The following is a 25,942-nucleotide window of genomic DNA, read 5'->3' as shown; positions in this document are numbered from 1 at the left end:
TATGCACTTTTCATGCCTAAAAGTGTTGCTTTCACATCACAATTTCCAACTAAAGTCTCCATTCTCTTATTAAACACAGGCAGAATAGAATCAGATAAATGATTAAGGTGTAGTACATTTGGTGGTCTGGTATCAAGAAATGTATAATTTGAATGGTATCAAGAAATGTATAATTTGAATGGAAATGTCTCCAAATTGAATTTTCAAGGAGGGAAAATTCACAGTTTCTGACTAACATCCTGAGAACTTTTTTTGAAATTTCTGTTCAATCTTTTTTTCCTCTGTGTGCGTGTGTATGTGTCATTTTCTAGATCCCTGTTTGCCATAAAACTTTCTCAAGAGCTGCATTTTGTAAACAGCCATTCTAGTAAATATTTCATTGGATTCTATGAGACATATTTTCACTTCAAGATTTTTCCTGCCTTCTTTGTAGTTATACTTATGCCTATTACCTATACCTAACACATAGCTATTGAAGTGGTTTAAACACTGATCATAGCTGACTTGGTGGTTCAAGCCAATATTTAACCAGCAAGCAAGATCCCAGGTATAATACTGAAACTGAATTATTTTTTATCTTTACAGCACTCTTTTTCAGAACAAGGCCTGAGCTATTTTATTAAAGAAACATATGAGGGTATAGAGACTCTTATAATGAGTGTGTAGAAGCTTACTACTTGCCCTCAGAGGAAGACAACCTAAGAGCTTTGAACCTGTTCTTAAACTGACTATATGTTTATATATATATTTTGGAGGGAGAAAAGGATTTGGTTTAATCAACCAAAACTTATATTTCAATAATCTTTAATCCTTTTATTTTAATTTTCACCACTTATACTATTTTTTCACTTTTATATAATCAGTGTCTAAATTGCTTATCTATTTAGAAGTGGAAAATTGGATATATATACATTTAAGCAATAAATAAATAAAAAACACCAAACCAGATTTTCCGGATACTGGGGAAAGAAAAAGTCACATTACTATGGAAGTTTCATTTTGATGAAGTCAATTTATCAAAAACTTTCTGACCAGCTCTAGTTCCTCCTCCTTCCCACACACATTTAGCTAGTCCCAAACTCATTTCTGAGACAAGAGATTTTCCTTGCTGCTTCTTATAATTTAATGTGATGTCTTTCAGCAAAATCAACTCCCACAGAGTGACAGAAACCGGAGTGAGATTGGAAATTCCTTTAGTTGGTCAGAAGTGATATCAATGTCTCTGATTCAGGGGAGCATTTTGTAGAAGTGACTTGAATGTGTTAGCTTTTTCTGAATTTAATAAAACACCTAGTCAAGCATTACACACTTTGCAAAAACAGTCCAAACGCTACCAGACTAACCATCTTGCATGCAAAAGAAAAGACCGTGGCAGACTAAAATGTACTGCTACCAATATCCAGATTTAGCAAAAGTAGTAACTTCTCCCTTATCACAGCAGCAATAGTCCTTGGGAAAACCATTCATTTTCTGAAAACCTATCAGTATATGTATAAAATCACTGTATCAAATCAGTGTATACAATCACTCTGGGGAAAAAAAAAAAAAAAAAAAAAAAGCTCTTATCAGAATAAAGCTTCCTATTATAAATTAAATTTTAATAGGGCCTTCAATTTTTCAAGCAAACCAGATCAAGCTTTTGCCCTTTTTATTGTAGCAGTAACTTCAATTATCAGCGCTGTAATTAAAGGCATTTCCATGGTCCAAATAGTGCCATGGTGCTTATATAATAGATTATCTATACCCATTACTAATGGAGTGGGAGCAACATAACTTCCTAAGGTACTTCTCCTCTCTTCTTCCTCTCAACATGAACTAACCTTGCTTTCAGTCAAAGTGGTACTTGTGGTGTTTATAAATGGTTTATTATCATATATGTCCACATATGCTGGAATTGCAAGGTCAATCTCCATTTTCAGGTGAGGAGGGGGAACAACAAGTAAGTTTTGATCATGTGAGGTCTTCCCTTTCAAACAGCTCATACAATGTCCCCATTGATTAAATTGCAGGTAATGGAAAAGTTCAGTGCAGTGAAAGTTGCTAAGACACTTGTTTCAGGAAGGAAGAACACTGTAACAGTCTGCAGAGATTTGACTATATGTTCTTGGTACTCTTACTGAAGAAAAACTGATAAAGAGTAGAAGTATTGGGTCATTATTGCTGGAGAGTCATTGCACACAATGGAAGAAGAGCTTCCATTTCACGTGTGCAGTTGTAGACTTATTGTGGTTGACTGTGGTTGCTTTTTAAATAAAAGCCTTGACTTATTTCTTTATGTTCTGTTGCTCTATGTCACAATTAGCTTTGATGCAAAATTTGGTTCTAACAGACAAAGGGATTTCCTACTGCATTCTTTCTTCCTCAGATGTCATCTTTAAGTACTCCATATGATTATTCAGATGATCTTTTCATGAAGACCAAATTGTGTTGTGACATCTTATTCTTTCTTATCAAGCTCTCTCCCCAAATCATACTGATGCCTCACATGTTCTCTTCTTGACTTATAATAAGCTGTCATACTTCTGGAGGGGATTCACCAAGAAAGTGTCTCAACAAACAATGCTGCCAACTCAGTAGCTGATGTGCTTGATACAAATATTTCTGTAGTTACCAAAATTGACAGACTTGTATGAGTGTTAAAGCAGCAAAGAATTTCAGGAAAAGCTCAAGAGACACTGTTTTAAGATTTGATTTTTTTCTGATTTAGGAGGTCATTTTCCTTGTACTGCTAGTAAAAGTGAGATCTTTGCTACATTAAAAAAAAAAAAAAAAACACTCATTTTTCAGGTCTAGAGTAATACTGGAAGTGGAAGACCTAGAATTCCTCTGAAGAAGATTTTTTACAGAACCCTGTGGAAAGACATATCTTGTCAGATTCACTTAGCAACCAATATTCTTTAAAGATGAATCTTTCACTGATTCAAAGCAATACATAAAAACATTAAGAATCACCTTCCAGCTATTTAATAGGATGGCTACAATACAGTTAATGGGAAAATTGCTTGGCATTTTCGGAACCTTCAAAGACTCAAGAGAGAAACGGATTTAATTCTTCCCAAGTCATATTGATTCTTACATCATGTTCAGTTTGGATTGATCTCTTTGGAATGAAGGTTTGGCACTAAAGACAATTCAAAAATGTCAAAGAACTGCTGGGAAAAAAAAAAAAAAAAGGAGAAAATGTACATAAAGAACTGTCATCTGTACCGAAAAACATTTCTTTTCTTTTTTTATACCCACTAGGCTTTGCTTGTGTTTTTTTGTTGTTGTTTTTTTTTGTTTTGTTTTGTTTTATAAACTGGTTATCTGCATTTGTTTGGAAAAGCATGTTGCATGAGTCTGCTAGAACTGCTGAGCTGTGGTGGGGCAAGATTCCCAGTTACCAACACTGAGTGAGGATTTTGTGTCAGCTGCTGAAAGATCACTATAATCCAGATGCAGAGAAAATGACTTACTTATTTTATTAGAGAAATAAGCCCTCCATATGTTTTATTTATGACCTCCAGCAATCTGATAGGACTGATATAGGGTACGCTGCTTTTGAGGGTCATAGTAGTTTCTTCTGAACGTTTGTCTCTTTGGCAAAACTGGCTTTATACAGCTGGGTTACTGGGACTTGCAGGCTGCAGTGGTTGCCTTGATATTTCTCTGTGAGCCATTAGGACAAAGGGATTAGTTTTAATCCTTTCCCAAGGCTTTTCTTCTTCTCTCCCTTTCTTTCCCAGCACACACTCACAACATGTGATGTTTATCTTTTTTTTTTCTTTGTGTCTACATAAATAGAGCTCATTGCTATTAACCTGACATTTCTGAAATGGTCATTAAATCTTTGTGCATGTCTGCTTGTAAGAGTGACTAAGTGTGGCTTTGGCCTTTCTCCTGAAGAGGCCTGTCTTCTGACTGCTTTGAATTGAGTGAGATGCACACAACATAAGTTTTAGGAGAGAAATTCCTTCACACATCAATGCCAGAAGAACTGTGCAAGTCAAACAGGTAGCAAATGTAAATGACCTGTCAAGAATGCAGAGCAATGGGAGAATCAAGGGTAATATCACCAGCATGTTGTGGGGGGGTCTAGAAAGACACACAGCCTTGTTGCATGACTATTTGAAAAGCAAAAATCTGTGGCATACTGAATAGCTGTTTCACAGCACAGCCTTCTCTTTTTGTGACTTCAGTCTGAGCCTGCATCAGTCTTTTCCAGAATAGCTGCTGCTGCCCAACAGACCCTTCTGATTCTATTTAATCATTTGGCTATGGCATTGTTTACACCAGAATCTGTCTGCAATACAGGATTAGGAAAATAAACTGATGAAAGGTGGGGAAAATAAACAAATCTTCATTTCACAGTCTGTCAAGATTCCCTAGTTTCTCTTTATTGCTCAGACCATATGGTAACTAGATTATTTTATTATCCCAGTGCAACTGTAGAAAATGGTAAGGAGTGAAAAACTACCTTTGTGTTTCTGGAAAGGGAGATGGGATTTATTCATTAATAAGTTCATGTTTTTATTAGTATTGTATGTTTCCCATCAGGACGATCAGACTGGCTTTTAAAACCAAATTTTTTTTAAAGGAAAATCCTCCCCAGAAAATTGCAATGGTGATTTTTATGTCTATTCATTTGGATTTATTATTTTCATTTAGCTTTCAGCAGTTGAGGAGACTTGAAAATTCAAGTCAATCTCCTTCAGCAGATTGCAGTGATAGTGATCAGAGGCAGCGGTGTGTGTGCTCCCTCTAGTGAGCTCTGTCCAAGGAGATGCGGTTTTAGTTTGGCTGCTGTCTGTGGGGAGCTCCCAATGCTTCACCCTAAGTGAAGGTAAAATTTCAACAGGTAAGATTCCACAGGTAACAGAGAATAACCATTTCCACGGGCAACAAAGAGTAACCATTCTCTTTAATTCAGTCTGGGGAGTTTGGCACACGCTGAACTGTCAGCAACGACTGTATGCTGAGAATGGCCAAGTCACTACTGGAGTAAGGAACTGCAAAGATGTCAGATTCCCTTCTAGCTCTGCCACTGGTTTGCTGTGCATTCCAATTGGACTTTAACTTTCTACATGCTGCTTCTGAAAATCCTTTTCAATTTACTTATACAGCTCTTTCAAAATTTCTTCAACAAACAGCAAGTTTAAAATAAGGAGGGAGCAGAGCACTGACTTACTTCATGTCTGTAAAGTACCCAAAGATGCTCAGGCAGCAGGAACTCTCAGTGGAAAATAATGCCCTGGAAGAAGCCATACAATAGTAAAGCACAGCACTGTCCTTGCAGCTGTGAATTGTGATGGCAAACTGTTCACATATAACCTATGGCTCTACTTATTTGATCACACTGATTCCACAGTAATATTTGCTTAATATATTAATACCAAAGGGAGAGGAAATGGAGAATAGAATGCAAAATCAAATTTTCCCCATGCGTTTCTTTATTTAGGTGATGTAGCAATAAGCATATCCTCTCATGGAGAACCTTGCATATACAATGTAAGAATTCAAATGAGAAGTAATAAAACCAGCATGGAACTTTCTCATCATGGTGAGTAGGAAGAGTACAAATAAGAGGAAGCAGATATGTGTCAATTTTGTCCCAGTTTATTCTCTATCCTTAAAAAAAATAAAATTAAATTAAATAAAAGTAGAGGGCTGCATGTCATCACTTGCAGGGCTGATAATGACCAAGTCTGGGTTTGCAATGGAAGGATAGGGATTGGGCAGAAATTATTTCTCAGTTTAGACAAAAAAAAAGGTACCTTCTGGTTGTTCTTATACCAAATGTCAGTCTTGAATACAATAATATGAAAAATGTAGATATAAGAGGAAAAGGAGTGAAATGTTTGTTTGGAAAGTCTTATGAGAGCCCCTGGGGAAATCTGAATTTGGATAATCAAATTATGAGTTTAGTCAGGGAAGCAGAACATGACTTTTATTTAAAACATCAGTGATGAAGTTGTTCCATAATGCACACAAGTCATTAAAACCCCAATGCATCCTGAGCTCTGAGCTGGAGGCAAACCAATATATTGCACTGCTTTCCCTTTCGGCTTCTGAAAAGGGCAAAAAATATGTAGCCTGCAGGGGAAACAATAGTCTTGGCAGTTCTGCATCAGCCTACTCAACTTCTGTTCCAACTGTGGTGAATGGAAAAGATGTTGACCTCTAGACACAAATTGCCCATTCATCATGACACAATAGAAACATGTAAAGATGTGCTAACGTGCAACTTTTACCTACTTATGAAAAAGAGCATGAATTTTTATGCAGAACTACATTTTTAACATGGAACTTTTGAGATTTGTTTAAATATATATAATATGCTTTGCAAAGCATATTTGTGCATACATGTATGTATATACACATACAGCCCTATTAACAACCTATAGAACAGTTTGGTTATGGGTGCATTTTCAAATCTTGTTACTGGAGACTAGACAGAACATCTAATTGTTTTTGGAAACTGGAGATTATGAAATTGCTGTGATCACTGGAGTTATCTGACATTAAAAGAAAAATACGTGCCAAGTTCTATTAGTAATCAACACCCATTGTTTATTTACATAAATTCTGCTGCTATATATGGCTTTATGCAAAAATCAACCGTTTAGTAAACCTTCAAGTTTTCTACATAATCCTATCTTAATCAGAAATAATTTTTGAGTAAGAAAAATATAAAATGAACATGAAAACTCACTAGGCAAAACTTTACCTGATTTCAGTAGATATTTCGTTTATGTACTGGGTAATTGACTCTGAGAAAATGTTTTTTCCCCCATTTTCACTGTCATGAAGCTTCACAAAACTGGGTTGAAACTCATTAAGTGTTCTTCTCTCAGGAATCATTAGACAAAAGATACATATGAATGGAATTCAAGTAGAGTATAAAGACTTCATGATTCAGCCGTCTGACAGTACTGCTGCAGGAAAAAAAAAAAAAAAAAAAAAAAAGTAAGCTTATCCATGGATACCAAATGTTATCCAGAAGAACTCCCTCCTTCCCCACCCCCTTTTGGCCATACAAGAGCTAATTGTGGTGTCAGCTGCCGCGGGAATGTGAGGCATGTATCTGGTGTATCAAAAGAATAGTAACTGCTGTCAGCAGCATTCCTGCTCTCCAGCCACAATTGATGGCACAGCGAGCAGTTTACATGATCTTTATTCTGCTTACAATAGGGGAAAAGCTTTTTTTTTTTTTTTTTCCAACTTTAAGAAGTATATTTCTAAAATTCAGATATGTATATAGGTATATATATGTATATGTAAAATATATATGTAGCAAGTACATTTACTTTCTGTAAGAAATATAGTATTAGTGTTTGCACACTGATGGCTACATTCTCTAGACATCTTAGAAACCACAAATATTTCAAGTTGCAACTCTGCTATTTCCTTTTGACTAAGGGTAACTAAAATTTTCTTCTGAGTAATGACATGAAAGTTCTGACCCTCTAAATGGAAGATAACTGCTCAGTTTGGAGTATTTGTATTTTCTCTGCTCCTCTACTTGAAATGCACTTCTGGGAAGTGTAGTTAGCCAAGCACAGTATTTTATCCAAGTGCAGTATTTTATCTCAATTCCCATATTAAAGCTTACATTAGCTTGTAAGAGAGTTGTTTAAATTAAGGGATACCAAAACTCAGTCCTAAAACTTCACCCCAGCTACAAACCAAGAAAATGATATGAATTCACTTTTGGAGTTCAGGTGCTCAATTTAGAGGAAGAGGAAACAAATTAAAAAGAGTTTGTCATAGTGAAATATAGAGTTCCCGTTATCTGCCTCTGTACTTCACACATGTAGACGACACGCGTACTAATGGAAATAAAACAGCTATAACACAAAGTTAGTGATTATTGTTAGGCATGAAGAAATGAGTCCCTAACCATTAGGTTATTTTTAACATGCTGTGATTTAAAAATAAAATGAAATATGTAATTCTTCTTATTCAAGATGTAATGGTCACAAGGCTGAATTTCAGTGCCTTGTGAAGATGGCCCAACATGCAAGAGCATTCTTGTTACCTTTTCATCAGGTTAAACCTGGTTCACGAAAACAATAAAAGCAACCAAAACTTTAATTTCTATAAAGGACAGCAGTGTTTCTTTAACTGCTAAGTCTTATTCAACTATACAAGTAAATGCACTCAGAGCTATAGATGATACAACTGAGTGCAAATATAATTCCTCATAGAATAGCTTTTAAGAACATATTTTTTTTGCTTTTCTTTCTCCTTCACTGACTTAGATCACTGAAGATATCTGTTCCTACAGGTGACTCATGATCTCCAACAGTCCTTCAGACAACTGAATTCCTAAGAATATAAAGTAAAGAAAGTAGTTTAAGCTTTCATTTTGCTTGCATAATTTAAAAACGTGATGGAGTTCATTCTGGGATTGTGGTTTGAAGGCAGACAAGACTAAAGGAACCCTTTCTTATCTTTATTAGAGCTTGCTTTGTTCAGTCTGCCTGCATTTCCTTTTTTTGAGGGGAAAAAAATATTTGGGTGGTGGTGATGAGGTAGTAATTTTCACTCAGATGTATTTTGACAATAAATATTTGTAAAATATTGAGGTCATGAATGGAAGTTGTTTGGCCAATTTTAAAATGGTAGTACTGAGATTCAACATCTGGAATTTCAAAAGGTGACCTTTCAGTTGCATAGGAAAGGTTGCAGTTCAGTTGAACTGGAATGTGTTTCTTCTATGCTACACCTTTTTCAGTAGTTACTCTAAATTCATAGTGGTGTAAATCAGAATAGCACTCTTTCTTTCTTAATGACTGATCTACTTCTTCACAAGTTATTATCAGAAGGTACACATATGCACATATGTATCAGCTGAAGCCAGCAGTCCTACTGTGGGGAAAAAAGGAAGGAAGGAAGGAAAATATAAAACAACAAAGCAACAAACTCATAAAGCCCTGTTCTATTGAAAATAGTCTATTACATAGTTGCTTAGATGACAGGTGTAGGTTACTTTCATAGCAGTCAAGAAATAAAGCAGGTAAATAAACAGGTTCTGGCTGTTATGCTTTATGTAGCTGTTGACACCATCCTCGGGATAGTTAACAAAATTTAAAGTAGTAACAGTTGACTCATTTTTATCACTTTAATGAGAAAAAGCATCAGCAGTCAGAGTTTAGTAAAAATCTTGAAAATAAAGAATTAAATGTAGAGATAAATTTGAGTACATTTTAAGGAATGCTTCTATTCCAAAACAGTTATGTTTTGTTTTTGTTTGTTTGTTTTTTAGCACAGATTTTCGTTTAGTGGAAAACAGACACAATTTTTATAACCTAGCCATAACCTTGAGTAGGAAGGATGTCTAGAAAAGGTTATTGATACAGAAAAATCATGACGTTTCTTTGTCAGTTATATTAGTTAAGGTATGTAGTATGAATCATGTGATTTTGCCATAACAATACCTACAGGGAGAGATTTTAACTAGTGTCCATTTCGGATCAAGTTGCCTCAGAATGCTGTATGAGGGAAACATTCTCAAGTCTTAATTTTTCTAGCTTTGTGTCAAAACGTTAAGATATAAGGTCAGATGTGATCTTGATATTTAAGTTTCTGTGTGTAGATAATAAAAGTGAAAACTAAGATATTTTTTAAAATGGATTTCATCATCCAGGGCAATAGTGAAATAATGTCTGAAATACTGAGTGCTGTTCTGGTCACCCAAGCCCAGGGAAGCTGAACTCTAAATAGAGCAGGAGAGGAGAGATTTTTGAAAAAGTTTTGAGGAAAGCTATTCTTCTCTTTGAAAGAAAAATTGAAAAGCTTGGCTCATTCCTCTAGCAAAATAATGGCTGCAAAACTATAAGATATTGCCTAGAATACTTGGAGCACAGAGGGAGAAGAGCCATTTAACCCAAAGGACAATGTTGTTAGTAGGATAAATTGGAATAAGCTGGCTATGAATAAATTTAGGAAGAAAATTAAGAAAATTTCTAACAAGTTGCAGAGCAGTGGGGTCACAAATCTTGACTTTCACTTGATCAGTGCAGCAGAGAGTTTTGATGAGGCTGCATAAAATTGCAAGAGATAGGGATTCCTTTACTCCTATACTCCTGTAAACAAGATTAAAACCAGCTGTGGATTTACTTTGGATTCAAGAATTTTTAATTCAGTTCACGTTCACTTCTTTAAATTGGGTTAAAGTCATTGACTTCTGAAAGAGATTCTGTAAGCAGGATTTTTAAGGCAGTGAAGCTAAGTCACATCACTCTCAATGGTTTTGCTGTTGGCCATGCGTGGTTTACCTCATGTCAACAGAGCTAGGTGGTGGGCACTGATAGTGAGTTCCTTCCTCATCCAGGCTGTTGCCCCAATACTTTAGTCCTGCTGTCATCTTATAACTGTAAGTTTTTCTTCCTCAATAGTTTTTTATTGAGAATACCTTAACCAAATCTCAAATTAAATTGCCCTGGACTTTAAATTTATTTTATTTATGATTTGAATATATGTTATGTTCTAAACATGTTCTAAGGCAGGCTGTCTCTGGCAGGTCTTTCTACTTCAACATGGGTGTATGAATGGTTTGTTCTCTTGGTATGTGTTTCCCGTGCACGGCTACATGTGTGAGTTCTTGGTAAAAGTGGTAACATCAATTGAAGTATTTTCTGCCCTGTTCTATTTTTATTTTATTTTATCTTATTTTTTTGAAAAGTTTTGTTTTGTTTTTCAAATTTCTGTTTCTATTCTGCCTGCTCTCCGTTTTCATTGGTGGAGGGGAAGAGACTGCAGTGGAAAAGGTTTTTCTGTTTTGTGTTTTACCCTGGTAAGTTCAGCAATCTCACTGACAGTGCAGCACCTCAGACAGTCTTGCTGGTACAGTGAAGAAGAGCTATAAGAGGAGCTGGAGTTGGACCAAGCAGGGGAAAACTTCTCAACTCAGCTTTGCTGCCAGGGAATTGTTTGTATAACTATACCATTAATGTGGTGTTTATGTTCACGTTGTACAAGGCTTATTAGGTAGCTGACAGATAATAAAATGAGTTGCCTGAAAGGTTAGGAGTTGGGCATGTTTCCCAAATTCAGAGACAGGGCTGTTCCAGGAACTTGCTAGAAGCACAGAAACTGCACCTGAGTATGTACATTTATTACAAAGGTGCTGTGTACATTTATGTGGGTTTTGATTTATACTTGTAGTTTAGATGGACCATCCCTAGGTACATCCCTGTGTCCGCTTAGTGACATCCAAGATTGATGAACGGGTGTGACTGTAACTCTGTTAATTTGCACTGCCATTAGCAGCTCCCTGGGAGTGATCTGGGAGCAGGAAACTGCTGGCATACAAGGCCACTAGTTACTGGCATTTCTCATGTGCTGGTGATGGGTTGGATGGGATCACACTGATTTTACTCTGAAAATTAAGAAGAGCCTTTCAGCATGCCTGCATTTGCATTGTAAGACCCCAGCAGAAGACAGACCTGATCCATGTTTGAGACAACTTTCTCCATGTATGAAGTTACAATTGATCAGATTTATTTTCATGGCTGTTCAACTGTGATTAGGCAACATTAGGTGGCTGGGTGCAGCAGGCCTTGAGCGTGGTGTCTGTGGAAACATTCAGATGGTTTCAGTCATGATTCAGTGGGGCTAGTATTGCCTCAGCCCCACTTTGTGAGCTCTGTAACAATGCAGGCTGAGGCAGAGGTTTGGCTTAGCTTGGCTTGGTTTGGTTGTGATCTGGGCTGAACTCTGTTTGCTTCTTAGGTCTCAAAAACATATGCAGTGAATTTCATTCTATTTATTGGGAATTTTAGAGCAAGTACAGCAACTTCTGTCTCTGAAACATTCACTTCATGACCTCATTTTACCAAATGAAATTGTAGTAACCATGCTGCTATTGCAGTCACCACTGCTGGGCATGCATTTTGTAAGGAAATAGCCCTTTCTGAAGCCAGGCTAGGCACAACATTCATGATAAGGAGCTCTACTCCTTCATTTGGTTAAGATGCACTCAGACTTCAAGTGGGTAAGGAAGATCCAACGAGCCACTGCTCAGCTCAGAAGTTAGTTTTGAGGTGTCTGTATGAATTAATTTTCCTGATCTATCCCCATCCAAGACTACCACCTTGATCTCCCTGTTCTGGGCATGATTTTGGTCAAGCCAGGCCTATCCGAAGCAGCACCATGGGAGTACTCAAGTCCTGCTGCCCTCCCCTTGGGATCCTTGAGAGGCTCTGTCTCAGGCGATGACCCATGCTGGGGTTGATCTTCTGGTTCCAATGCCACCTCCCCAGGTAAGGCAGCCCTGCTCCTCCTGTACCCTAGCACAGGGGCTATGTTTGGAGCTGGCGTGATCTTTCTGGATGGCGTTAACCTGTTAACCATTTCTTCCTGTTAGCCTCCTGATATGGAGGCAGAGGCAGGTCTTCTTGCTTGTCATGATATATCACATTTCTTTTGACTAAATGTCTCTTTTTCTTTGCCCGTTTGGTGACTGCCTTGGTATAATGTGCAACTTGCACTGCTGGGCCAATTCCAGGCACTGTGGGGAATTTGCACAGGTGGTGTTGGGCTCACACTCCGGGACCAGCCCTGAACTGTGATGGGGCACAGCCTGTCCTGCCAGGAGCTTGCCCTGTCAGCTGGCTCAGGCTGGTCCCATATTCCTCTAACAGCAAGAGAGAGCAAGAATTTCTAACAGCCCTCCATCAAAATAGTCTTAAAAAAAAAAAAAAGTAATAAAATCGCACAGACCTCCTTATCCTTTCTTAAGCTATATGCTTCTTTGAGGTTGGGAAGGACCAGATACATTGAGAATCATTTCAAAGTGATCACTGAAATCTGAAAAAAAAAAATATATATATATATTTGTTTGTTGCAATCCTGAATGCATTTAGCTGTAGTATTTTTTGTTCTTTTTTTCCTTTTTTTTTTTTTGCCTGTAAAATACCTTTCTACTACTTATGTTTACTTTATTTAAATACATGTATTCTAGCCAGTTCTAAATAGAAATGACACTGAGAAAGTGTTGCATGTTTTCTTTCATGCTGTGCATAGATTGAGTCATTCATACAGGATTGTCTCGACTGGCTTTTTGTAAAGCTGTTCAAGATGCAGTGCATGTTTCCCTTTTGTTTTTTGTAATCAAATTTTAATAAATCTCCAAGAGTGCAGTGCATGGTAAGTTTGTGTTCCAGCTTTTGTAAAGGTTAAATAATAATCAGTCCATTGTTTTGGGATGGAGTTAATCAAAGAGACAGTTTACCAATCTGCAGGGGGAACAACATTTTGAGAAAAGCTTTTCTAGAGCTTTCTGAATTGCAGAGAATTCAGTTAACCTCAGAAAGAAAGTAGAAGGGGAAATGGGAGAGATGGGGTTGAGAGAGCTACAGCATGTTGGTTCCTGGACAGAAGTGGGAATTGGAAACTGTGGTTGCATAGCTCCAGCTCCCATGATAGTACTGGTCTTGAAAAAAATAAAGTAAATACATACCTACTTCTCTTCAACCTTCCCTCTAAATGGTCACATTAAATAAGATGCATTGATAGCCAACTGTTGCTTACTGTTTAGAACTTCATAATCTCTCTTGTTGTGTTTTTTTGGTTTTTTTTTTGTTTGTTTGTTTGTTTTTGTGAGGATTAATTAGGTAATGTTGTAATATATATGTAAAATAAAAATAATTTTTTAAAAAAGGTTTGAAGAAGAAAAGAACTAAAAGTATTGTTTATGAAAAGAGCTAAGAGAGCTACTGCCAATTGTGTCAGAGAGGGAAAGGGAAGAGAGAAGGAAAAGTACTAATCCTCAGGGGATGATGTAGAGGTACTGCTGTACGGGGAGTATGGGGCTCTGCAGCAGGAGTGAGCTGGGTGCTTCTCCCTCGGCAGAGGCCTTGCTGTCAGACCAAGCCTGCTCCAGCTCATGGATAGCTGGCACAAGGCAGCCTGAGCTTGCTTAAAAGCAAAATTTTTTTTTATCTCAGCTAAGCCATGTCCACAGTGTACTCATTTGTCATTTAATGTTTTCTTTATTTCTCTTCAAGCTAGACTTTAAGCAAGCACAACTAAATGCTAATTTAAAGGTGGGAGACACGTGAATACTTCTGTAGTAATTGCTGTCAGACACATTGTTGACTTCCCTTTTTCTTTGCTCCTGCAAGGAAGATGGATGAGCAGAAGTGAGCAGTAATGTTTTCAGATGACTCACCTCCCATGGAGAAATGATGTATTGAGGAACTTCAAGCCAGGTTGTTTGTCAATATACTGCAAGGTACGATTTGACTTTCCAATGTATTGTCTTGAAGATTTTAATGGAAGTGTAAATACATGGGTTCCCCCGCAAGTAGTAATCTTCTGCAAAACATATTTTCTATATATGGCAAAATAAAATAAGAGAGAGTAGATTAGAGAGACAAGTACTGTGATACTGTTGACAGGGATGAATGCAGGAAAAGATGAAAGAGGTTCATTGAAAACTAAGAGGTAGAGAGTATTTTGTCACAAGGTTTAGGGTTAGAGAAATGAAAAAAGCAGAAACCTCCTTTCAGATGGTTTTCCTCAAGCAACTGAGAAAGTGATAGGATTTTATGTGAATGCATGTGAAGAGGTGAAGTCCAGTCCTGCCTTCAGGTTTTCTTCCTGTAGAAAAATGGGAGTGGGTGCAGCTAACCAACACTGCAGACCTTCCTTTGCTAAAGACTTAGGATGGGGCCAATTAGTGCTCCTGGCACTATTTGGTTTCTATACTTGGTATCACAGGATCTGCAGTTTCCCTCATTTAGAGAAACTGAAGTTACTGAAAATTACCATTAATACCTGGGAGTTCATGCCTGAGTGACAGATGAGGAGACAACAAGTACATTTTATAAAGAGCCTGCCTGTGATGGCTGGTGAGAAATTAATAGTTCGATTAAAACTGGATGGGGATCGGTGATCAGAATTTAATTATGTTCAGTCTGGGCAAGGAAAAATGAGCCCAACAGCAGTATAAATACTCAATGCTACAAAGCCAATCCTCCAAGCACCACAGAAAAATTGTGAACAGAAATCATACAAAGGAAAAAGTCACAAGGAAATCATAAATAAAAATAGGATTTATTCTAGAAGAATGGTCAAAAAAATGCAAGTATTCTATTATCAAGATATAAAGCAGCTCTGCTGAAAAGTTTTTCTTGTTTTGGTAATATATCAGAGGTAGGAATTAGGAATTTGAAAATCATGCATAGGAATATGGAAAAGGAACTATGTATCACTCATTATTGATCAGAAATTATGAAACAGAGAGAAATGTTAAAGAATTTCACATTTTGCAAGGCTGAGAACAGAAAGAAGTTTTTTTTGTGGGATATTTAAATCATGGTAGTTGTACACTTCTATCTCAAGCAGAGGGAAATAACAAAAATAATTGTACTGAAAAAGCAGATGGATTCAATAAATATTTCTATTCTCTGCTTGGAAAGTATCAGACTCATATAGTTGTATTGCCTAAGGGTGAAATTGTATTTTCTAAGTCATTAGTAACTTAGTACTCTACTACTTAATACTCTGCAGGCTCAGAGAAGTTGCTGCCAGGTATCCTAAAGGCATTGGCTAAGACGCTCTCTCGCCTTTTGGATCTAATTTATGCTTAAAATTTGGATTGTTGAGATCTCCAAAAGGGATGTTTTAAAGCTCTTAAAGTTTTCAAAAAGGAGTAGAGACAGAAGTCCTGTGAGGGTGCAACACAGTCTGTGAAAGCCAGAGCATAATTATATCTGTGACAACCACTATGGCCATGTGGTCTCCTCAAACACTTTTTTGCTCTTCAGCCATACAAAGTTGGTAAATACACAGAAGTAATGACAGTTCATAGGAGACTACCTTAAGAGACAAAGAACTGAATGGGACCACGCAGACCATGGAGCCTTGTACCAATAATTGGAGGCAGGTGGGCTTTTGTCACTTGGTGAGATGTCCCAAGCCCATGCTGGAGCACAGGAGGAGAGCAAGAGAGGCTTCAGCTGTGTCCCACTTTAGCACAACAGGAGAGATTTCATTAGACAAAAATGCCTGCATATTTCCTAGTAAATTCTTTATATATAACACTGCAGAGGAAGGCAAAAGCTATTCTAAACTTGTCTCTGCCAGTCTCACAACAGGAGCAGAAAAAGTCCTTTGTATTTTCAGTGGACCTGTTAAATAAGTAAATATTTGGCAAATTTTGAAAAATAGTTTAGTGAGGAGTAATCAGTGAAGAAAGATACTCTTAGAGGGAAGCTATGCAGAGGTCAATGATGAATTCGTTACCAGTTAATATTTTCAGCAATGAATGTTAAATTCTTGCTCCTAGCATTTACATGTGTATTGGAGAGGTGCTCTGCCCAAGGCTGAAGAAGAGAGTCTTTCAGAGAGAACCAGAATACTAAGCAACAGAGTCCATTTGAATTAAATGCATTTTAATATGAAAAGAAAACAAATTATTTGTCTAGAAACATGAAACAGCATAAACAAAGTAGGGGGGGAAGGAAAACAGTGACTCCAAAAAAAACATCAGAGTGGACGTTTGATCAGTGTGAGGGTCCATACTTTGGCAGAAAGGTTTGCTTGCACGCTGGAAGAAGAATGTATGGAATCAACAAGGTAATTTTCTGGGTAAGCATAGCACAGTCTGATCTTGAAAATTGTTTCCATTTCACACTTTTTAAAAGGGTATTAAAAACTGTAAAGTCTGAGGAAGAAAGCAATGCTAATTGCTCAAGGAGAAGAGAAAAAACTGTATAATGAGACACTTGCAGATCAAGTTGTTCTTTATACTAGAGCAGACTGAAAAGTGACTTGATTAGTGTACAAACGCTCTATGATAAGAAAAAAAAATGGATACAAATGAGTTCCTTAGTTTAGCAGAGAAAAACACAACAAGAACTAATAGCTGGAAACTCAATGAGATAAGCTCAAATTAAATATTTGAGAGGCATTTTTTCTTATTATATTTACTTAGCTGTTATTAACCACTGGGGAAAGGTATACACAGCAACAAAGGCAAGGATGCACTTCTTCAAATTAAGAGCAGCTGTATTTTACAGTGATAGTCTTTAGCCAACTGTGTTAGTCTCCTTAATACAAGTGAGATACAAATCTTCCAAATACAGACTACAGCCAAAGATTCTTTCTGTCCTAAAGTTTGTTTTAAGAATTATGTTATATTTAAAATCATGTAAACAGTAGGAAATGTTTTGTGTTTTTTTTTTTTACTCCTTTATCAGTGTCCTGAAACACATTACTTGCACTTATTTTTCAAGCACACTGCTACATCTACTTACTCAAATTGCTTTCATCTGAGTGCTTTTCTTATTCATCTTTTTAATGGAACTGATGCCAGACTTCCTTATGGCCATATGTAGTGCACTGACCCTCTTCCGTGCCAAACCCCTCCTAGTCCATTTGTGTATGGAAGAGAATCATTGTCCACCTACTTTTGTGATTGCATTTTACAAAATACTGAAAAGTAGAGCCTAATGTACCTGAGGGGCGGGGGCAAAGGAAAGAAGGAAAGAAAGATCTTGTTGTTGTTGTTATATTTATCAAATGAAAAAAGAAATCCAGAGAGATGCATTCCTCAGGATCTTAGATGTAGAGCTGCTGGCACTCCAGAGTTGCATGAGAGCTGTTTAGCCTTTCTGTTCCTAAAAACTAGCATAAATACCCATTCTATGTAAAAGTCTCAGGAGAATGTAGAGTTGATTATTGTGGTGTAACTATCCAACATTTGTGCTGAGAGGTAAAATTACCTGGTAGTGGAAAAGCAGAGTTGCATTCTGTCTTAGAGATAGGTAAGATTTAAAGCTTGGTTTAAAAAATAATAATAATAATAATAAAAATTACTGAAGCTCAATGACAGGAGTTACTCAGCCTTCTTTCTCTCCTTTAAGTATTGCAGTCTACAATACATTAATTATTTTTCTGTCTTTACATTAACAACTCCAATTCTGCATCATATCCATCATTTTGACTTGAACAGTCCCTGTGCTTGCTTTTTTGTATTCCTTTGGTTCTCGCTACAGTTTAAGCAAGTTTGGACGTTTGGGCTCTGCAGTAGTTAAATATCCTGTGACTTGTCTTCAGCTGTTACTTTTCAGGTCTTTCCAAGAGACACGCATCATGTGCTACTTAAACTTTTGTTTAGCTTGTTAGTTATTTAAGTGTAGCTTAATGGTATGCCAGATGCTCTCCAGTCAGAGAAATGCTTTGCTTGCACTCCCCCATCTGTGTGACTCCTTCCTTCTAAATCTGCTTTCTGCAGCAGACTTCCTTCAGACAGATTAAATTGTTTCATGGTCCTGATGAATCTGTGATTCAACATCTTCTTTTGTCCACTTTACACAGCTTAATTGCCACTCTAACACGTTGTAGGGTGAGTAATGTAATGCACTGGCAGAGCCACCTGAGCACAGGTGACTGCTCAGAGATCCTCGGAAGCTCTTAGGGGTTTTGGAGAATATGCATACAATACAGCCACAATGCACCCTCTTTGAAAAGGGAGTCTTTTAGCTTTCAAGTATGTGAACAGTATTGGCTTACCTATGTATTGATTTCACTGAATGTTTCTTTCCCCGTGGCAATAGTGCCATTGTAATAAGCTAAATATGCCATTTGTGAAGCATTTTTTCCTTCAACCCTTAACCAGTTTAGTGGCCTTCTCCATACACTTTCCCAACCAGAGAGAAAAATCTTGTTCTCACAGATTGATCTCCTTAGGGAAAAGCAATGCTACTTCTTGCTTATTAAGATTCAGATCTCTTCTAGATTGCTGGCTTAAGCTCATCTCTTCAGTGTAAATTTCTGGGGGAGTGAATGAGAGGAAAAAAAAAAAAAAAAAAGAACGGGAGACAGAAAAGATTTTAGGCAGTTGTTCAGCAACCTGTGAAATAATCTGAGGTTTTAGCCCCACAGGTGTCCATGTCAGGTACTACTCATCACTATTTATAACCTTTTTGGCTTTACAACCAAAGAGGGCAGGAGGTGAATGTGCACAGAGAAGCAGCCAGCTATTTTCCTATCCTAGATGTGGTTTCATGCGCAAAGACACCAGGAAAGAATACTGTGAAAGCTGTGTATGAGGAGCTAGTGCTCTTGTGCCCCTGCACTGCGCTTGCTGTTTGAAGGAGAGGCAGGAAAAGGATTTTCGGACTCCAGATCAGTTACTGCAGAGCCTTTCATAAGTGCTATAACCAATTCCAAAAATTCTCCATTTCAAAAGCCTTCATGGAAATGTTTCCATAATATGTGACAATAAAATGAATGTAAAAAGCTCATATGTTGGATTTTGCATTATATTTTAAAGCTAGCACAGAGCTATGTGTGAAAGTAATTTCATTAATTTTATTCAGAAGATGATTTTATCAGATACAGCTTTTATATCTGCATCAAGTGTAATGAACTGTAAACTTAAGTAGTAAATTGGCATAGTGTCCTTTAAATTACAAAAAAACAAATATTAATTACAATATCCAGTACAAGTCTGCTTCCTGTCGGTAGCTGAATAAAGCTGCTATTTCCAACCAGTTAACTCCTAAAGCTGAACAGTTGATTTTATTTTATTCACATGGAAACTCGATCCACACTTCAAAGTTTTGCCAATGTGTCTAGCTACTTACAGGTTATATTGCTGACAGAAAACATCACCACTTATGTGACCAGAGTCAGTAAGAACAGTAAGTATAATATTGGTACTTAGCTTATGGGGGGTGGGGGGGAGGGGGGCAAATTTATTTTATTTTGTTTTATTTCATTTTTGAGGTCTGTTTTCTTTATACAACACCTTTATTTTTTCTCTACATGGTCTGCCACTTTGATACTCTGAGTTCACTGCTTGACCTTACTGCAGGTCCTGTTAGGGACTTTCAGTCTTTGTCCTCTGTTTCAAAAGATGGATGTTATGCATGAAAGCAACAGGGACCTTGGTTACTCCAGATTCACAGAATCTTTAAAAGATCGATGAAGTTGTTTTGTCAGGGTGTAAATACAGGGAATGTTATTCCTGGGAGACCAGTGTGGGCTGAATGCTGGAAGAAGTTTAGGTAAGACCTCTGTGGCAGTGTGCCAGGCCTCATGGATAGCAGCCCCCTTCTAAGGATGTTGTGTTTTATGAGCAAGAGGAAAGCTCAGAGATGATGGTGGGAATAAAAAGGCACTAATCTCTTATAAAATGTTTTTAAACCCTCCTCTCATTCCATTCTCAGATGAAGATATGAGCATCAAGGAGAATTGATGGTAAGTTTTGAAATGTTTTGTATTAAATTTTATTTTCCCATTTCTCACAACTAGCTCCTAGTTACTTCACAGAATCACAGAATCACAGAATTTCTAGGTTGGAAGAGACCTCAAGATCATCGAGTCCAATCTCTGACCTAACGCTAACAGTCCTCACTAAACCATATCCCTAAGCTCTACATCTAAACGTCTTTTAAAGACTTCCAGGGATGGTGACTCCACCACCTCCCTGGGCAGCCTGTTCCAGTGCCTAACAACCCTTTCAGTAAAGAAGTTCTTCCTAACATCTAACCTAAAAAATCCCCTGGCGCAACTTAAGCCCATTCCCCCTCGTCCTGTCACCAGGCACGTGGGAGAATAGACCAACCCCCACCTCGCTACAGCCTCCTTTAAGGTATCTGTAGAGAGCGATAAGGTCGCCCCTGAGCCTCCTTTTCTCCAGGCTGAACAAGCCCAGCTCCCCCAGCCGCTCCTCATAGGACTTGTTCTCCAGGCCCCTCACCAGCTTCGTCGCCCTTCTCTGGACCCGCTCAAGCACCTCCATGTCCTTCTTGTAGCGAGGGGCCCAAAACTGAACACAGTACTCGAGGTGCGGCCAAATGCACTCCTAGAAAAAATGCACTATGGAAACCAGCCATATTAGTTAAATTAGATGATTTGTAACTAAAGGCTTATGTAAAAATGGTGCTTGCTCCAGATTTGCCCATGTGGAAAAAAAAATGTTGCTACTCTAGTTAAGAAAGTCAGTCTGCTCAAGAGAAATGAAATATTGTACTCGCAACTTGTTTAAACCTTCCTTGGAGAAAACTTAACTGTCCTCTAGTAATGGATAGTGCCACTTTAATCTTCCATGATGGTGACATTACTGCTTCTCACCCAGCCTTACAAGATCACAGATTACCGTGATGTTACTCTAGCATGTGTATTGCTGGGCTGGATAGAGTCTTTGGAGTCTAAGGGGGGAGAGAGAGTTTGTGGGCAAGAGGAGGGGTCTGTTTGTTCATTTTCTTAGAAGGTGGAATTAGGATAATCTCCTTCTCTCTTGTTTCCTTCAAGTATAGGTCTTCCTAGCAGATGAAGTTCACTTCAAGAGCATGCTGGTTCTCCAGTGCAGCAGCTGCACTGCACCAGCACAAGTCAGCATGCTTTACTGGTAGGTGCTTTGATGAAGAGGTGGAAAGGAAAAGTGAGAGGAACCCAGTATATCTCAAGGACTTCCTCCTCCACTTTCTTGGAATAGAAAGACCTGTAGAGCTAACACCCACATACTATTGGAGTAGAAGCTAAAATATGCAGGACCAATACTACTGATAGCTGTTACTGTAGACATCATGGTAGCACAGTAGATGGATGGCTGTAAGTGCAGCATTATTATTGTTCTGCTGCATTGTCCCTTGTGTCTCTGTGCAAAGAAATACTAAGAACATCCACATTGGCATTTTTTTTTGGATCACATTTCACTTTAAGATGGATGACTTGTTTGTCCCTGCTTCCATGTTTTGGTTTCCCCTTGCAAATGATTGTGAAAGCACATAAACGGAAATCCTGTAGGCTGAAACATAACTGGAAGATGCCCTCCAGCAGCTAGCGGCTGTTTAGCCTATAGAAAGAAACTAGGGTAACTCTGATTCAGAAACTCCCCAGGACATATATAATCTGAAAGTTGGGTCCTTAGCACTAGCCCTATCCTTTATGTCCTCTCCTATTGGGCTGATCTACTTGCTACTATTCAATTACATTGTGGTTGATTAATGTTTCTAGCTATTACCAGGAGTGTTTATTAGAAGAGAATTCTGTTTGCCCACTTTTCCTGATTTATGTTTTACTAACCAATATTCTGTTGTTTCTAACTTGTCTTTTCCACTTCGTTTAACCTTCCCCTTTTTTTCTTTTTTTTTTTTGGTTAAGAGGAGTCAAATCAGGATAAAAATTCAAAAATTCCTGGTTATTGCATGGCTGCAGATAAGTGAAAGTTGTGTCTTATGAAAAGGCCAATCTGTGAAAATAATCAATTGCTTCTCCACAGTTACTATGATTTCCTGTAGCCTTGCAAAATCAAGGTTTTGCATCTGAGCATACTTCCTGACCTGATACACCCTTAATTTTCTGCATCAGTGTGCAATGATCATTTGGTTATAACAATTAAGCTGGGGATCATCTCCATCAATCTTCATAATAATCTTCTATTATATTTCAACAAATGAAATGAGAAATAAAACAGGCTTGCTCTTGTATTAGCACAGTCCAAATGCCTTTTAGAATTGTAAGTTTTACAATGCGTGCTAATAACTATTAACTGCCTACAAATGTTAAGGAATGAGTATTTAAAAACAGAATGCACTTGTTTCAGTTGACAAAAACTTTGAAACAGGGAGAAAAAATCCCTCATAAAGGTGCAAAAAATAATTTCAGTGCTATAATCTAGCTATAAAAGGATTAGGAAAGGTGACTTAATTGAATACTTTCTAGAGGTATATCTACCTCTTTACCTACCCTGGAATAAAATTTATCATAGGAGTGAGAAATAGCTACAGCCCAGGCAATACAGATACAGATATTGTGAACACAAAGAGTCTTTCTCTGGAGAGATGACAATGTTACAGTCACTATTATGTTGTTCCCTGACTCTAATCAAACTGCCTCAAGACTGCATGGAATCCGTAAAACATTATTTTCTTAAGCAAAAGATTTATTTGTATTATCTAATAAAATTAACCACAGCTGAAATTTCATGTTCTAATAGTCTTAAATAGTTCTTCATTGTTTGTCTCTATAAGGTATTTCTTGGATAGCTTGTGATGTTCACAGGGGAAGGATTAAAAGATATTACACATGATGGTAAGAGATTTTCTCCTGGTATTATCAGAGATCACTAAAACTTTCTAGGCTCTTAAATGCAGAACCTATTGATACTTCTCTGAACTTGGATACCCTATCTTTGACAGTGTAGTAATTATGCTCATGTCAAAATGCCACATCGTATGCTGAAGCCATTAAAAAGCCAGAATGCTCTCTGGTAAGAGCATACATTCTTGGGTAAGAAATTGCCTTTTGAAAAGAAATGTCCATCAAACTTGGGAAAGCTGTACATTACTTTGCATTCTTCAAGGAAGTGATTGACAAATATTTTCAGTCTCACTTTCTATTGCACCACTTAATACACTTGCACTTGGTTGCTCACCACTTTCATAGGAGTGTAACACCTGATTAGGCTCAGGCTCTTTACTCACATGGTTCCAAAGAGGTAGCAAACACCAAGGTTTATGGAGGGCAAAACTTCTCTGCTTGTCACTTGTCACTTTGAATTTCTCTCTTACCAGCTTCTTTGAAACAAAATGTATGTTTTCCCCCATGTTATGCAAGAGTGAGGGTAACAAATAAATGAAACTGATTTCTCTTCACACCAAACAAGTAACTTGCTTGTAATAGAGGCAGTAAAATTAACTTTCAGAGATGTTAAAGGATTGTGTTTTTTTTTAAGTTAGAATCAAAGCTAATGTTGAACCTTTGTTCTTCTTTGCCTATGAAGTCTTTGAAGGACGTTTCATGGAGATGATATTCAGGTGGGTTACTTTAAAAGAAAGCAAGAGAAGATACTAGGAAAGACTGGATTGGAAGCTTTGTATCAGGGCTGCCAGGATGACCTTTAGCATTAATCTTGGGTTCTCAGGCAGACATTGGTGTGGACCATGGCTTTTGGACTACGGATTCAGAGCAAGGTGTGGGTGAGGGCCTCATATCTCTCTGGTTTTGGTAATGGGAAAATACAGAGAAAGGACATAATCTAGGAAGAATGCCTGAGCTACTGATTGTCAGTGCATGTTGATGGCAGGAACTGAGCAAATTTCCCTTCACCCTGGCTTGAGGCTGCCTCATTGTTGAACTAAAAGTATTGTAAGGGAAGATTTAAGATACCAGACAGAGTATTGTGCTGGTTATACCTCCAGACTACATGTGTTATTGCCACTAGCTCTCTACCCTGAGATTCAATGGGTGGCAGTGGGAATATATTGTACCTCACCACTGGCTTGTTGAAATGGCAGAGGACTGAGCTTGAGCCACTGGTGGGAGCAAGTTAAATCATGACAGTGAGCTCTGGTCTGCTATAACTGAAGAGTAGAAACTATTCCAGATGGATGGGGCAGGAACAGGCTTAGTTACTGCTGCAGCTAACTCCAAAAGGATTAATCTGGGGGAGCTTTGAGTGTTAAATCATGATCAGAATAGCAGAATTTTAATAATAAGCCATTAAAGACACTTCTTGCCAGTTTTCCCATTTCATTTCCTGAAAGGATTCTGCTCTCATCCACATGCATATAATTTCTGAAGACTTTCTCCATTTAATGACTATGTTCCACTTCATTCCAAGATTAATGGCAGCACAATTATTAATTGCAAATTTATAGCCTTTTGCCAAGGTGGGGAGAGTGTAACTTCTCATAAACATTAGCTCCAGATGAAATGCCATGTTCAAGGTCTCAGCTGTGAAGCTGTGCTTTTAATTAATTTTCACATTTTCCATTCGTTCAGAGAGATATCTCAAGAATCTGCAAACATTCATTTAATCTCTATAGGCCAAATCCTGCTTTCATCCCTGTGACTGCACTGATTGTTTGCTCAATGACTGCATATTTTTGCAGATAGGCACAATAGTGTCAAAGGTTTTTGAAGACACTAGGAGCCATTTCCACCCACCACCTAGCCTGAGGTTTTGAGAGCAAAGACTTTCAGCCTAAGGAGCTGAAAGTAGGAAAGGAAGGAATATGCGGTGGAAAGAAATAACCATCTAGAAAAGTTTGTCCACCAGTCTATATGGTTAGCTATTGAAGTGTTCATTGTAGAAGCTGCTTCAAAAGAAAAATCCGTCTACTCTTATATCATTTTTGAACAGTGATCAATGTTTTTTGAGATGTTCTTCAACAAATTGAGATGACATATTTTTGAAGTTGCACATTGCAGGGTTTTCTTTTCCAGCCCTGGGATTTTCTTTTTTTTTTTGGCAGTACTCCCATCTGTTGGAATTGTTCCAGTTTTTCATGAATTATTATTTAAAATAAATAAATAAATAAAATTATAAAAGCTAATGAGTTGGAGAGACCTTCAGCTAAACAGTTCGAGGCTTTGTGGAGTAAGGGTAAGTTTGCCATACTTGTTGATATTTCATGCCTACCTTTAATCTTGGAAGATATGGGCTATTTAAAAAAAAAAAAATATCAGTGTTTTGTACTATATAGAATAGATGTATTCTCCTATGATAATTATCATTAATAATATTCAGTAGATGTTTATGTTTTATAACTTATCTCTGGTGTTATTTATGATTTTTCCTGTATCTTGAAATGTATTTAATCCATTGTCAGGCACTTCTTGTTCTTATTAAAAATTCCACCATGTTGTCTTTAATTATTTTGCCTGTTGAGTTTGCAACGAGTTTATAAATCACCGTAAGTTGTTACCACTTTTTAACTACTTCTTTTTAACTACTTCTTCATTGTTTTCCTTTTTTTAAAATATTCATTTTCTCTATATTTTTGTGACTAGGTCTCCTTTTCAGTAGGATACTTTTTACTGGCAACACTTTTTTTTTTTTCCCCCTCTTATATAAAAATGGTGGTTTAGGAGGTTTCCAGTAGGCTATGAATAATCCCAAGTTTATAGCTCTTGAAATTTTCTAGTAGTTCTGCTAGGAACTGTTCTAAGTTGAGGAAGAAATGGCTTTTTCATGTTCTCCTTGGGATATATATTA

At 37.5% G+C, this 25,942-nt stretch overlaps 2 long non-coding RNA genes across 2 annotated transcripts in view; one reads left to right on the top strand and one right to left on the bottom strand.

Annotated features, from left to right (window-relative positions):
* Positions 1-25,942, top strand: part of LOC106018470 (uncharacterized) — a 319,103-nt gene that overhangs the window by 282,440 nt on the left and 10,721 nt on the right. Inside the window, exons 15-19 of the long non-coding RNA XR_011803780.1 lie at positions 12,069-12,245; positions 14,113-14,218; positions 19,573-19,637; positions 20,166-20,196; positions 21,253-21,349. This is a non-coding gene — a long non-coding RNA (uncharacterized lncRNA). The remainder of the gene's footprint in view (positions 1-12,068; positions 12,246-14,112; positions 14,219-19,572; positions 19,638-20,165; positions 20,197-21,252; positions 21,350-25,942) is intronic.
* On the bottom strand, positions 3,804-6,935 carry LOC139998811 (uncharacterized). The gene is made up of 3 exons (XR_011803781.1): positions 6,707-6,935; positions 5,168-5,230; positions 3,804-4,812 (listed from the first exon to the last, which is right to left on the bottom strand). It is a non-coding gene; the product is annotated as an uncharacterized lncRNA (long non-coding RNA).

Source organism: Anas platyrhynchos, chromosome 1, assembly GCF_047663525.1.
Source record: "Anas platyrhynchos isolate ZD024472 breed Pekin duck chromosome 1, IASCAAS_PekinDuck_T2T, whole genome shotgun sequence".
Classification (NCBI taxonomy): domain Eukaryota; kingdom Metazoa; phylum Chordata; class Aves; order Anseriformes; family Anatidae; genus Anas; species Anas platyrhynchos.
Note: the sequence above shows the minus strand (reverse complement) of the source record. Positions and strands in the feature narration are given on the sequence as shown.